This window comes from Dendropsophus ebraccatus, chromosome 14, assembly GCF_027789765.1.
Source record: "Dendropsophus ebraccatus isolate aDenEbr1 chromosome 14, aDenEbr1.pat, whole genome shotgun sequence".
In the NCBI taxonomy this organism is placed as follows: domain Eukaryota; kingdom Metazoa; phylum Chordata; class Amphibia; order Anura; family Hylidae; genus Dendropsophus; species Dendropsophus ebraccatus.
In genome coordinates this window covers 48,400,608-48,413,424 of record NC_091467.1, presented here as the reverse complement: position 1 = coordinate 48,413,424, position 12,817 = coordinate 48,400,608, and the positions used below count along the sequence as shown (strand labels likewise).

General features: G+C 38.7%; 1 long non-coding RNA gene across 1 annotated transcript in view; it reads left to right on the top strand.

Annotated features, from left to right (window-relative positions):
* The window catches only part of LOC138773116 (uncharacterized), a 201,354-nt gene extending 190,314 nt beyond the window's left edge, over positions 1–11,040 (top strand). The window contains exon 6 of the long non-coding RNA XR_011359876.1: positions 10,917–11,040. This is a non-coding gene — a long non-coding RNA (uncharacterized lncRNA). The remainder of the gene's footprint in view (positions 1–10,916) is intronic.
* Positions 11,041–12,817: the final 1,777 nt, after the last annotated feature.

Sequence of the window (12,817 nt, the reverse complement as noted above, 5' to 3'; positions counted from 1 at the left end):
CTAAAATTCTGTGAGAACCACTTTCACCAGCCTCCCATATGGAGTGAGATTGGGGGCTGGGTTACCGAGGAATGTATGGAACAAAGACTTCAACTTGGTACAATTGAAAGGAAGAAACTTGTCCCATTTATCGAGCTTATTACTAATTTAAGAGGCCAATATCTTCCTTGAACAGATGTTGTTAAATCGGCACTATAATAACCAATTGCTTCTTTTACTGCATAAAAAACTTTGTTGCATTATTTATTTTATTTCTATTTCTGTATTTTTACACTGTGAACGCATCATGTAAATGAGTGTGTTTTGGAACAGTTTATCACTTTTATAGAGGATACAATTTAAAGAAATCCTATATACTTTAAAAATGTAAAATGTTTATATAATAAGATCATTCGGATTGATTACGTTTTTTTATTACTATTTTAACTTGTTTTTATGTTTAAATGTTTACTTCAATATGCATTTTTTTTATATTGTTTTAGTGGCACATAGATTTTTTACAGACATTTAGGGTTGTGGAACGGTACCCGAGATTGCTGGGATTTGTAAAAACAAGAACACAGACCCTATGAAAAAAAGAAATAAAAAAAATGTGTGCGCCATTCAATGCTTTATTGTAAATGTACACTCTTACAGTTTGTGGTAAAGAGAGCAACTAACAATTTCTGCAGATTGCTCGCCCGTTCTTGTAAAGTAGGGGGAAAAAGGCAGAAAAGAAAGTTTTTGTAGGGGGAGACAGGTGGCTGAAGTAATGGCTGATTGGAACAAAGCTGAGCTATTAATGCAAGAATGGGGAATGCAGTCATTTGGCTCAGCAGGCCTGGGGTTGAAAAGACGATCGGGAGATAATAGGGCAGTGGGCATGTCTGGGGTGGGATTCTAAGTTTGTGGAGGTCTGATAAGCCCTCTCTTAATTCCTCTTGTTCCTGGTGTCAATAGTTTAGTCATTCTGGGTGATGTGTTCTTATGGTCAGAAATTAAGATGCTACACAGAGATAAGTGCCCTTTCTTATATTCCGAATCTTCTGCTGACAAATGGAAGATAATATCTACATCCTTCAATGGGGATTCTATTGAGCAGTCAACAAACTCAAGAGCAACTCTAGACAATAGAGAGAGGATTTATATCTTCTTCACCAGCTAGCCTACCAGTCTGGAGGTATTGGTTAATGACTTTATATTAAACTTTGTCGAATTTATCTCTATCTTTAACTTAAGCAAAAGATGGCACCATTGTTTTAACAATAAGTGAACAGGATATAGTAGGCTTACGGCAAATGAACAACCTTTTGTAAAAATCCTAAAACTTAGCCACAATGGGTAAGATGTTGATGTTGTAAGCCTTGATATGAAAGCAGTGATGTCATATGCCACAGTTGAAAATGATATAATAGGTCTATATGGTCTGTCTTGGGTGGATTTTTAGGATTTGAGCCCATTGTGGAAAAGGGGTATTTCCATTGCAAGAAGTTGTCCCCTGTCCACAGGATAGGTGATTGTGGCCACTGATGGGGACAAAACATTATGGAGAGTAAACAATGCACTGTCCGCACACGCTTTGTACACTTGGCTCACTCTGGTGACACTTTTGTCCCTGTTCTTAGGATCAGTGTGGGTCCCAGCATTTGGATCTCTACCAATATGCTAATAATCCCTTATCCTGTGGGAAAATCCCTTTAAACATAAGCCATATGGCACTATATATAAAATCAGCACATATACACATAAATGCCTTCTTGTAGACCTGCTATTCTGGCCAACAGCGGCCTCTGCCTTAACAAACTCAAGTCTCGCTGTACTCGTGGCATGTCCTATGGCTACAGTGATGCCATGGTGTTGGTGGTAAAATGAGTTGGTCTGAATGTGGATGTTAAATAAAGATGGAATACATTATGTTTCCAACAAACATTCTCAGTCACGTCACAGCTGTGTAGCTTGTCTATGAAAGCAACTGCAAAGTGAGCCCTCAATGCCAGTCAGCAGTGCAAAGTAGACTCGTGCGTCAGTGGTATTGTGTGTTGTGCTCTGTCTATCTTCCATCACTTTGCACTTTCACCTACTAATACTGTTGTTCGAGCACCTTGGTGTCGTTTTTTTTTCAATGACATTTTCTCTTTGACTGCACAGCTATATTCAGTGTGATGAACTTCCAGATATACGTTCCGTTTGTTCATTATCACTATGGTTGTCAATTATCTGCTTTTACACGCAAAGATATTTTCATGCAAATAAAAAATCACATTGTCATTGCTGATAATGGTTTCTTCTCTACGGATGACATTTAATGTGATTGTGTTGGCGATCATATTCAGCAGCAGGGGAAAAATTATTGCAGATCTCGTAGGTTTTATAGGTTTTACAACATTATATATATATATATATATATATATATATATATATATTTATATATATATAGTAATGCACACAACTGAGTGTTCCCAGTCTGTGATGGTTTTCCCCGTGTTAACATTTTTTTTTTAATATTCTAGACCTCATTCCTGTGTAAGGTTTTTGTTTTTTTTCACAGTCCGGAGGTCACCATGGCTTGTAGACCGCAGCTTACATGAAGCAATCCAGTCTGAGCCTCTTGCTAACAATATAATTTAGAGGGACAATCTATGACTGATCTGGGCCCTGGGGAAATACAGGCAATAAGAATGGAGGACGGGGCAAGTGATAACTGCAGCAGATGGTGTGTGGAGTAGTGCCCTGTGAATCAAGTCACTCCCTTGCCTATCACAGGAATCTTAGCCACTTTAAACCTTTTAATGCAATCTGCTGCAAGCGAGTTTTAAAGCTTACACCATGAAAAATGGGCTTGACAAGGCGGAGCACTCTGAGAATACAGCCAACTTATCATCACAGCTTCTGACATTGTGGGTGTTCTGCTGTCCAAAGTTTTGTAAAACGAAACCCTTCCCCTCTTGTTTTGTCTCAGAGAACCACGCAGCACCACAATCCCCACCATATTTCCATTAGAACTTTAGTTTTGTTTTCTTTCCCCCAATTTATGTTCACACAACGTAAAAAAAAAAAAGTCCATTAAAAAAATACGTCCATTATTGCTGGAATTTAATTCACTTCAATGCAATGCAGTTTTTCTTTTTTCACCGTTCTTTCAATGTTTTTACTATTAAATTCAATTGACTTTACAATTAAAGACACAACCAAAGGCCAATCAGTCCACCTGAACTAGAATAATGTACCAACAGCTGTCATTGCACTGACGGGTGGCCAAACAGCAAAATGACGGATGTCATTTTTTTCTTTTCAAAAACGGAGAGGAAAAAACGTTGTGAACATAGCCAAACAGTGTATTAATTTAATTAACAATGGACGTTCTTTGAACGACCATTGTTAATGAAAGTAATACAATCCGATTGATTTCAATTGGACAACGGCTGTAGTGTATACACACTGTATACACCATGGCCGTTGCAAATAATTGACATATGTATTTTCTGTGGCCGCAAATCGGTGAACAGTGGCCGTAGAAGCTAGTCCGTGCACACGATTATCCCTCCGTGTAACAGAGACAAGGATTAGCTGCTGACAGCAATCATTATCGGCTGAGCGTGTCTTTTGGTTCTGACCTAAAATCATCAAAAGTTGGGGCCCACATCGCTACGAGTAATATCCATGTGTGGCTGACGGCTGACGATTGTGTAAAAAAAAAATAATAAACTGTATACCTTACCTGTACACGAGTTCTGATGCGGGCTCATCCGTGCACACCCGCATCAGAACTCCCCATAGCACACTATGGAGCGTGCGACCGGAGCCGCTCGCTCCATAGTGTGCACTGACAGGGTTTTCTGCGGCCGCTATTCAATGAATAGCGGCTGCAGAAAACTGACATGTCAGTTTTCTACGGCACCTCTAGGGATCTCGGTCTGAGTGTATACTATGTGTATACACTCCGTCCGGGATTCCCTCCAAAGGCAGCACTACGTAAGTTCAGATGCAGCCAGACGAAGCACCATACAGGCATCAAAAGGGCCGTCGCTACAAGGTGTACTATGCTCTGCTCTCCCTGCCGTGTAAGAGCACACCGACAAAATATAGAGAAAATACAAAAATGAATTTAATTGCTGCCACAGAAATACAGAAAACACAAAAAAATAGCAAAGGAAACCAGATCCCGGCACATTAAAAACATTTAAAATTCCCAAAAAGGAAAAAAACACGGTGGGACCCACACAGTATTGGGGACCCCCAGGCCAGCAAACGGTCATGTAATGTAGCTCAATCAACCCTCAGACAAAATAAGTTAATGGATAACATAAGCAAAAATTGAAAGTGTCTTAATCAAAAACAAAAATGTGCATATGTGGTGTGAATGGTGACTAAACTATGAAATAATAAACAGTCAATTAAAGTAAATCAGTCATGCATGTCACCAAACAGAGAGGGAGAGGAGTGACTGCTGCTTGGGCCACAACATATCCCTGTGAACTTCTAAAACACTGTTAAAAAAGTGAAAACTGACAACTGAGAGTTTCCTTACATAGATCCAATAGAATACATTATGTAAAATAAACCTATTTCCAATGAACAAGCATTTTCTAAAAAGTATTGTTTGAAAAATATAGACTGCCTAACCCCTCATGTGCAGCTTTGTTTCATAATCTGCTGCCCTTGGTTATGGCCCACCAGGCATCCACTTTCTTGTGTCGCACATGCTCAGTTAGTACTGCTAGTTGGGTTTCTGTTCACATGCAAGCAAAGGGGATTGTGGGAAAGTGTCTGCACTTTTGCAACAGCAGTTTCACAGTTCAGAGAGGAAACCAGGAAGTGAATAGACACATGGGGAAGACAACTGGCACAGTGATGTAAGTACACATCTGACTTTATCTTCTTTGCCTTGTGACATCAACCCTATAAGTCTTGTGGAACCTGCCGCCCAGTTTCATAACGCTGCTTTGTGCCATCGGAAGATGTATCTGTAAAATGCTTGAAGAAGCACTTTATATACTGACAGCAGCCGGCTGTTACCAGCAGAGTCATCACTGCCCTTTCTGACATCTCTTCTGTAGAAATCCTGTAGCCTGTTATGGTTCTCGGCTTTAATAAGCTTCCTTATGCTTATTATTTGCATTTTTGGGCTGAAAAAGCTTTCACTTGAACAAACAGAAAAAAAAAAATCTAACAGGGACTTTTCTAAGTTGGATGATCAGAAAATATGTAAAACTAATATATACACACATATATATATATATATATATATATATATATATATATATATATATATATAAATAAACTTTCCAGGCTCTACAAACAGGGCGTACTACAGGTAACAGATGCATTGTAAACACAAAGCGACCATATTTAAGAGCACAATGCATATGTATCAGATAAATACAAATTATTTATTGCATATATTGCCAATAAACAGTTAAACATTTAAAAAAGTCTACATATAGACTTTTGTCTCCCTCCAATACTGGGAATCACACCAAACACCAGGAATGCAAATAAACAAATAGGTAGCTTACATGCAACAATATGATACCTACTACAGTGAAATAAAAGCAATAGATCAAAGCAGTAGAACTGCTATAAATAATACAATAATACAATAATTATACAAAGATGACATGGGGGAGCAAACCCAGCTTGGTGTAGACAAACCAACCCAACGCGTTCCACTATGTCCCCATGGCTTTCTCAAGGGTTAATGCAACAGGAAACAGATGCGGCACTCACCCATAGTAGTTTAAAAGAGACCTTTATTCCATGTTAGTGTCACGGAGTGGACCGGCGATGGACCGTTTCACAAATTGTTAGTGATATTTGGCTTGTGGGTGAAAATGTATAGAAAACAAAAAAAGTTCATGCTACAGTGATATTATATCATAAAAAAGTAGAAGCATGCAATGGTGATTTCCTTATCTCATACAATTTATTAAAACATAAGGAAACAATAGTGGCGGGTGGTATACCCCAACAAAAATTGTCAATATCTCAGTAATATGTCATGTACCCTTAAGCATCAATTACATTGCTGTTCACAAGTTGACTTATTGTCTGCAGAGGCATATCACCCCACTCCTCTTAAAGGGAGGCCCTCAGGTTATTGAGGCTCTGGGGTAAAGACTTACGAACCTCTACACAGTGACTCAGCTGATCCTATAGGTATTCTATGGGATTAAGGTCTGGAGAAGGCTGGTACAGGCCATTCCATTTACAATTAGGCCTGTGATGTCCATGCAGAGGCACAATGACTGGGTTCATAATGTAATGTAGTATTATGGGCTTATCAGTGTACCATTCACAACGTGTAGGGCAGTTCTGTATTGACTTAACACATTTGCCCACACTGTACCACCACCTAACAATCTCCTTGCTAGAGAACAACATGTTTTGCAAAAAGTACTGAAACATTGACCAGTTAGACATCTGCATTCAAAAGCTTATATTAAAAGCTTAATTTATATTTACTATATATGGGATTAATAATACTAAAAGCATGGTATATATCCATAAGGATCTGTATAGCACAATACCATGTACCATAGGGACATCCTTTTCCTTTGATAGTGGAATGGGGATTAGGTCACCCTATCTGCTATCTGTAGTTTGATATGTAACATCACCTGGAAATAAATAGGTAGCTGGTTTGAGACATAACTAGGAATTTATAGGATCCCATGACAAAGTCAAGAATCCCCTACACACCTTGATGACAATAAACAGGCAGTAGTAATGCAAACCTGCTTCATATGAGAGTCAGGTAGCAGTGCCGCATATAAAATATTTTTGTCTTATGTAGAACCCACATAATAGTTTTCATAGTAGAAAAATTCCACTATGGATTTTCTTCACTAAAATGGACAATGTTCCTGGACCGGAATAGTGACCACCTTCAGCACCAGGCCCTGGGATAGCTGCTGAGACTACTAGTGCTATAGCTGTACCCATGGTAGCAGTACACATGTAAAATTGGGATTCCTGCTCACGACTGCCAATAAAATGGCAATAGAAAAATATAAAAAATATAATTGGTTGCAGTAGTGCAGTATGAAGTCAGGAGAGGGTTTCTAGGAACAAGTATAGCTAATGGGATTGGTAGACAATGTTTAGGCTGAAATAAACAGAACAAAATAAACAATAACATTAGTGAAACTCAATGACCTTCCACTGCGTGTCTCCGCTCTTGTATGCTCTTCTTCTAACTCTCTGCCTAATGTTTGCAGTGAGAGAAAGCATGTCCTTTGTGACATCTCCACTCTTCGCAGCGCTACGATGTATTCTCCTTGTACAGGAGGAATTCCCATTGCCATAATGACCGATACAAGACGTGAAGAGCAGCCATTAGAAGCTGTTAGTCATTAAGGTTCTCTGTTGGGTTTCAGCACTATCTCCTAAAAAGTCACCCTGGAGTGTTGACTGTAGCGTATATGGAGCTTCAGAGAGGGCTAATTATACTGCCAGCTACAGAGGATAATAAGAGCAATGCTGAAGTGTCCGTGTATCCAAGATGAAAAAAAAAAACCCTCACACACTACAGAACCTCATGTGTATTGACTAGGCCTAGGCTGCACAATGACTTAAAAGACGAAATGGCCTACAACTTGCTCAAAACATCACAGTAATAACATTAGGCCAGGCAACAGAATAAAACTGTAGGCCCAGTCCACTATCTTTACGTTAAGTTGTGTTTTACTCAAAAGTGAATTGTCGAACTTAAAGAGGAAGTCCCACAAAATTGAAAAAAGACAGGCAGAGGAGTGCGAAAAAATAACAAGCAAACTCAGCTGTCCTTGTGCCTCTATTTTGCCGTGCCCGGGTCCTGTTTATGGCTGCCGGCTGTCATCTTCTGCTGGAATCTCATCCAGCTGCAATGTCACAGCCCAGATTAGCCATTGCCTGATCATCCAGTCAGAGACTGGGGTGGTGTCCCATCCCAGTCACTGATTCGCTGAGCAGGCAACTACTCAGTCGGGTACATGATGTTGATGTGTCTGTCAACGGGACCTGGAAGTGGGGCTACAGGGTACGAGGATATGTAAGTATACTTGTTTATTATTTTCCTGCACCCCATGCCTGTATGCATTTTTTAAACTTCGTGGGAGTTTTTTGGGGTCTTGTCACCGTCTTGCACAGAGCACTCATTGATATCTAATTTTTGGTGTTTTTAACCAGTATTATTTTAAATATTGCCGAAAAGGTATAGTGAAAAATACTGTGGCAAATAGTTGGTCCAGTAAATTTTTGCTTTTATGCCAAAGTACAGAATGGTTCCCACTGCCCAGCTTGATAGCCTCATTGCCTCACTAGGGATGATCCTTCACCTGATAAACATCCAATATGGCTAGATCCAAGGCATATATGTATGGAAATGTAACTTTTATTTCCACTATATCATATAGCATAACAGGAATGTTTTTGTTAAACATAACGTTTATGAAGCCAATAGTAATGTAAAGAGAATAGTAAGTGCCAATGACTTTAAAGTGAGTATATCACCTAGTTTTTTTTTTTCTTACTGATTAGATTGAGATACTGGAACATGTTCTTTTTTTTCTAAATCTATTTCTATTTTTTTATTATAATTTCTTTAATTTTATTTTTTACTACACTTAAGGGGGAGTAGGCTGGACTATGTCATTCTATATTCTATGTCATTTCTATCTACTAGTTTCACTTTTCAGCAGTTTCCTCTTTATCATAGCAGACAGAAGGGCAAAGAGCTTTATATTAGGCCTATTTGCCAGACTTAAAACCAAAAGATTTCACTCTTAATTTATAATATATATAGTCAAATGGAAAATTGGAAAAATGACTTCTTTTTCCAAGTATCTTTCAGATTTTTAAAAGTGATAGGCTATTTTCTGATGATGAATCTCTTTAGTGTGACCTGTAATATGTTACGTAATTCCACAGCTTTATTTCTAGGCATGGCTTTTGTTATTAAGTGGTGTCCACCATTTTGTACTGTATTACTGTAATATATTGCAAACTGTAATATTTATTAAGATCTTTAGACTAACTTATGATTGTTGGAAAAAAAAACTCCTGTACCTTTATGGGCTTTTATGTACTTTAATGCTTCCCATGCCTTACAAAAAGGACATTTGGAAATGGACATTTTCCAATTTACCTCCCCCTCCCACTGCTATTGGTTCACGTCATTCTGCCGGTCACGTGACCATGCACGCGCGCGGCGGCACGGACCAGCTGATCTTGGCGTCCGGAAGCTGTCAGCGCTTCTCCGTGCTCAGTCTCCTGTCATGTCGGCTTCATCCAAGACCAGGTAATGTTTGGATTATGCGCATACATGTAATGCACTTATTTTTAGTCTGTTAAAGTCGCAATCTCTACCACACATGATCACACTTCTATCTGGACATTCATCAAGTGTTGATCATCTCTATTGTGATGTTTATTTATGATCCATATGAGCTGTGCCATCCCTGGTTTTTCTGCTTACCCTCTTGTTTTGCCTTCACTCCCTCTTCCCCCCTCCCTCTCGTGTACCTCCCCGTGGGCTGTTCCTTTTATGCTTTGCACATATATATATCTCCTGTATATACACCATGTTTATGCTTGACAAAGGCCTGATTGGCCGAAACGTTGCACTTCTGTACCCTGATGTGTGAATAAACACACTTTATTTTGCATCGGATGCTGTGGGATCCCTCCGTTTTGTTCTACAGTGTAGTGCTCACACCAAGGATTGTGAGCCGTCCTGCGTGCATCCCTCCTCTACACTTTGATCAACTTTTTTGGAGTATCTCCAAGGTGCTGTTGGAGCTTTTTTTATTTTTGGTATTTTCCAATTTACGTCAATTTTAATTCTAGAGTAAACTTTACACCAGATGAATTATAACCAGAGGGACCTGCATCTGGCCATGGCAGGTTGTATTTGAAAGGGATGTGTATTTGGGTCAAAGCAAAAATGTACACTGTGCAGGGAAAAGAGATCTCTTGGAAATTATTTTATTGGTTTAGACTGAGTTATCAAGTAGACTTTTGGCACGAAGCATCATTTTTAGGGTCAAACTTATTTCCCACCCCAGCTGTCTATATAAGCTGCCATAAAATAAAGAAAATAAGAAAAGTTACAAGCAAAAAACATATAACAGAAACCACTGCTGTGGCACATGTCAAAATCATTATTGCAGTAGATACCTTTGACAAGAGTATGATGAAATAGTCGAATCTTTAGATTCTGGTAGTTTCTACATGTATTTGTACTTTAAATAGAAGGCAGTATAATATTAGTTACAGTCTCGTACCTAGTGATCAGTATTCATATACATAGGAGCAGTATTATAATAGAACGGTTATGAAAACTGGTGCGTGCTGGACTTTGTTCAAGTACCCTTCACATATATAGGTTTTCTTCTCAATCATAGCACCCTGTTTGGCTACATTTTAATGCTGGGACTGTCAAGAACATATACACCTGTCCTCCACAGCACAGTGCTTGGGGTTAGGTGGTGCCAGCTATCTCTTTCTAGATTTGACCCCTGGAATATGATTTTTATGAGTTTTATTTTCATACATAAAAGGCTGTATTAGGGGACATTATTTTAGTAGTTATATTCTTGTACTTTGGGGCAGTATTATAGTAATTATCATGTATATAAGTAGATGAAAGAAATCCAGCAGTCACCGTTCTTGCTTCTTGGATATAGGATTTATTCCAAATTCATCACAGTGGATGGGATAGGGTGCAGGACGCTTCTCCTGAGGCTACGTTTGTTTCAGGCTGAATGCCCTTCTTCCAGTATTATAGTAGTTATATTCTTGTACATAAGAATCAGTGTTATAGTAGTTACTGTATATTCTTGTACATAGGAGCAGTATTATAGTAGTTATGGCCTAGTGCCCTGAATGAAAGAAATAATTGGAGTGTTTTCTTTTAAGATGCATTTATATGTTATATAACTTGTTCTTTCTATTTACAGATGTGCACAATAGTTGTATATAAGACACTCCCCTCCCGGTACTGACGTACTCTGAACTTGATAAAGCGCTGTGCCGTGAAACTATTGTTTGCAGAGACGCTCCCGCACCTGTACCATCCTTACCCGTCCCTGTAATGATTTGTGAATAAACCACTGAAGACTTTTAAATCGGTGACTGCTTCAGACTTTTTCTTGTTTGCCTTGGCCATATACTGTACAGTCTGTTTTCTGCCTTTGCATTCGGATACATAGTCTAGTGGGATACTGCTTTAACCCCTATATCACCTTAGGTATCCTTGAGTAGCCATTTTCATCTGTAGTGCTGGCTCTGTCTTCTCCTAAAATTCATTATATTAGTTATATTCTTGTACATAGGAGGCAGTATTATAGTAGTTATATACTTGCACATAGGGAGCAGTATTATAGTAGTTATATTCTTGTATATAGGAGGCAGTATTATAGTAGTTATATTCTGGTACATAGGAGGCAGTATTATAGTAGTTATATACTTGCACATAGGGAGCAGTATTATAGTAGTTATATTCTTGTACATAGGAGGCAGTATTATAGTAGTTATATTCTTGTATATTTTTACATTTTGCAGCTCACTATTTACTATTCACTATTGAAGTGAATAGAGCTGAGCTGTAATACCACATACAACCTTGGACCAGGAATGGTGCTGTTTTTGTAAGAAAGTAGCTGTGTTTTTTCTAATCCCTCTAATCTAATAGCCCCATTAAACACATATTCAATTTCATTTCAGTGAGCAGTTAATTTCAACCAGTGATACTAGAGAAAAAAAATATATTTTACTTAGAAACCCCTCATATTCTTTAAACAAAAGTTTAAATCACTTATGTATGCACAGAAAGCAGTGCTATCACAATGATTGCAACAATTAAATTATGTAAATATTCTTCTGTTCACTGTCTATGCAGATCTGCTCCCACACTGACAAAAAGAGCTCAGATTTGTGTGTTTAAATGGTGAAGGTTGATTTTATGAAACTAATTTATTCAAAAATAATTAAATGGTTTGGTCGCCCACACAAACATTTAGCAAGACTTTGTTAGATTGCACGCAACATTACAGAACATACCTGGGGAGAGTGAATGTTTCATTTTGGCAATTAGGTATAATTTAAGATTGTTTTGGTTAAAAATCAAATCTAAAAAAAAAATCTGTTTACATGAAGAAGATAAAAGGTAAGAATGGCAGCGTAGTAGCTTGGTTAACACGGATGCTGTGCTGCATTAGGCCCATAATTTTTGGTTCAACCACAAGGCAACAGCTACATGATATGTACATTTTGTCTTCTGATCAGGGACCGACTCGGATTCCCGACTCCAGCTCCTTCATAAATGGCCAGTCAGACTCCAGGGGAGTTATTTATCAAACTGGTGTAAAGTAGAACTGGCTCAGCGGCTTCTTCCTAATGTCCTACATGATCCTGGGGGGTGTTCTGAGTGAATAAGGCAAAGATATAAAGCAAATTCTCTTGTGTGTACAGTGGATAAAGCATGTCTCCAGCCACCATGTCCTGAACAACTCAGAACTAGTCTAGATGGAGCAGGTGGTGTTTTCCTGCTCACAATCTTCTAAATTTCTAACTTAGTATTCACCATACACAAAGAAAAACTGTTAACAAAGCCAGATACCTGTAATATAGAGGTCAGACATAGTAATATAGAGGTCAGCCATAGTGATATAGAGGTCAGACATAGGCCTAGATTTATCAGCTCTCTGTCAGTGTCTATGCTCCGCAATCAACGCGGCCCCACAGGAACTATTTGCTCAGCCAGTCAGTAATCGCAGCTGTGCCCCGCTACACTCACTCATTGGCTCAGTTGGCATTTCTGATTGGGATTGGAAGCCCGGCGGGGGACCATGAGCTGTGA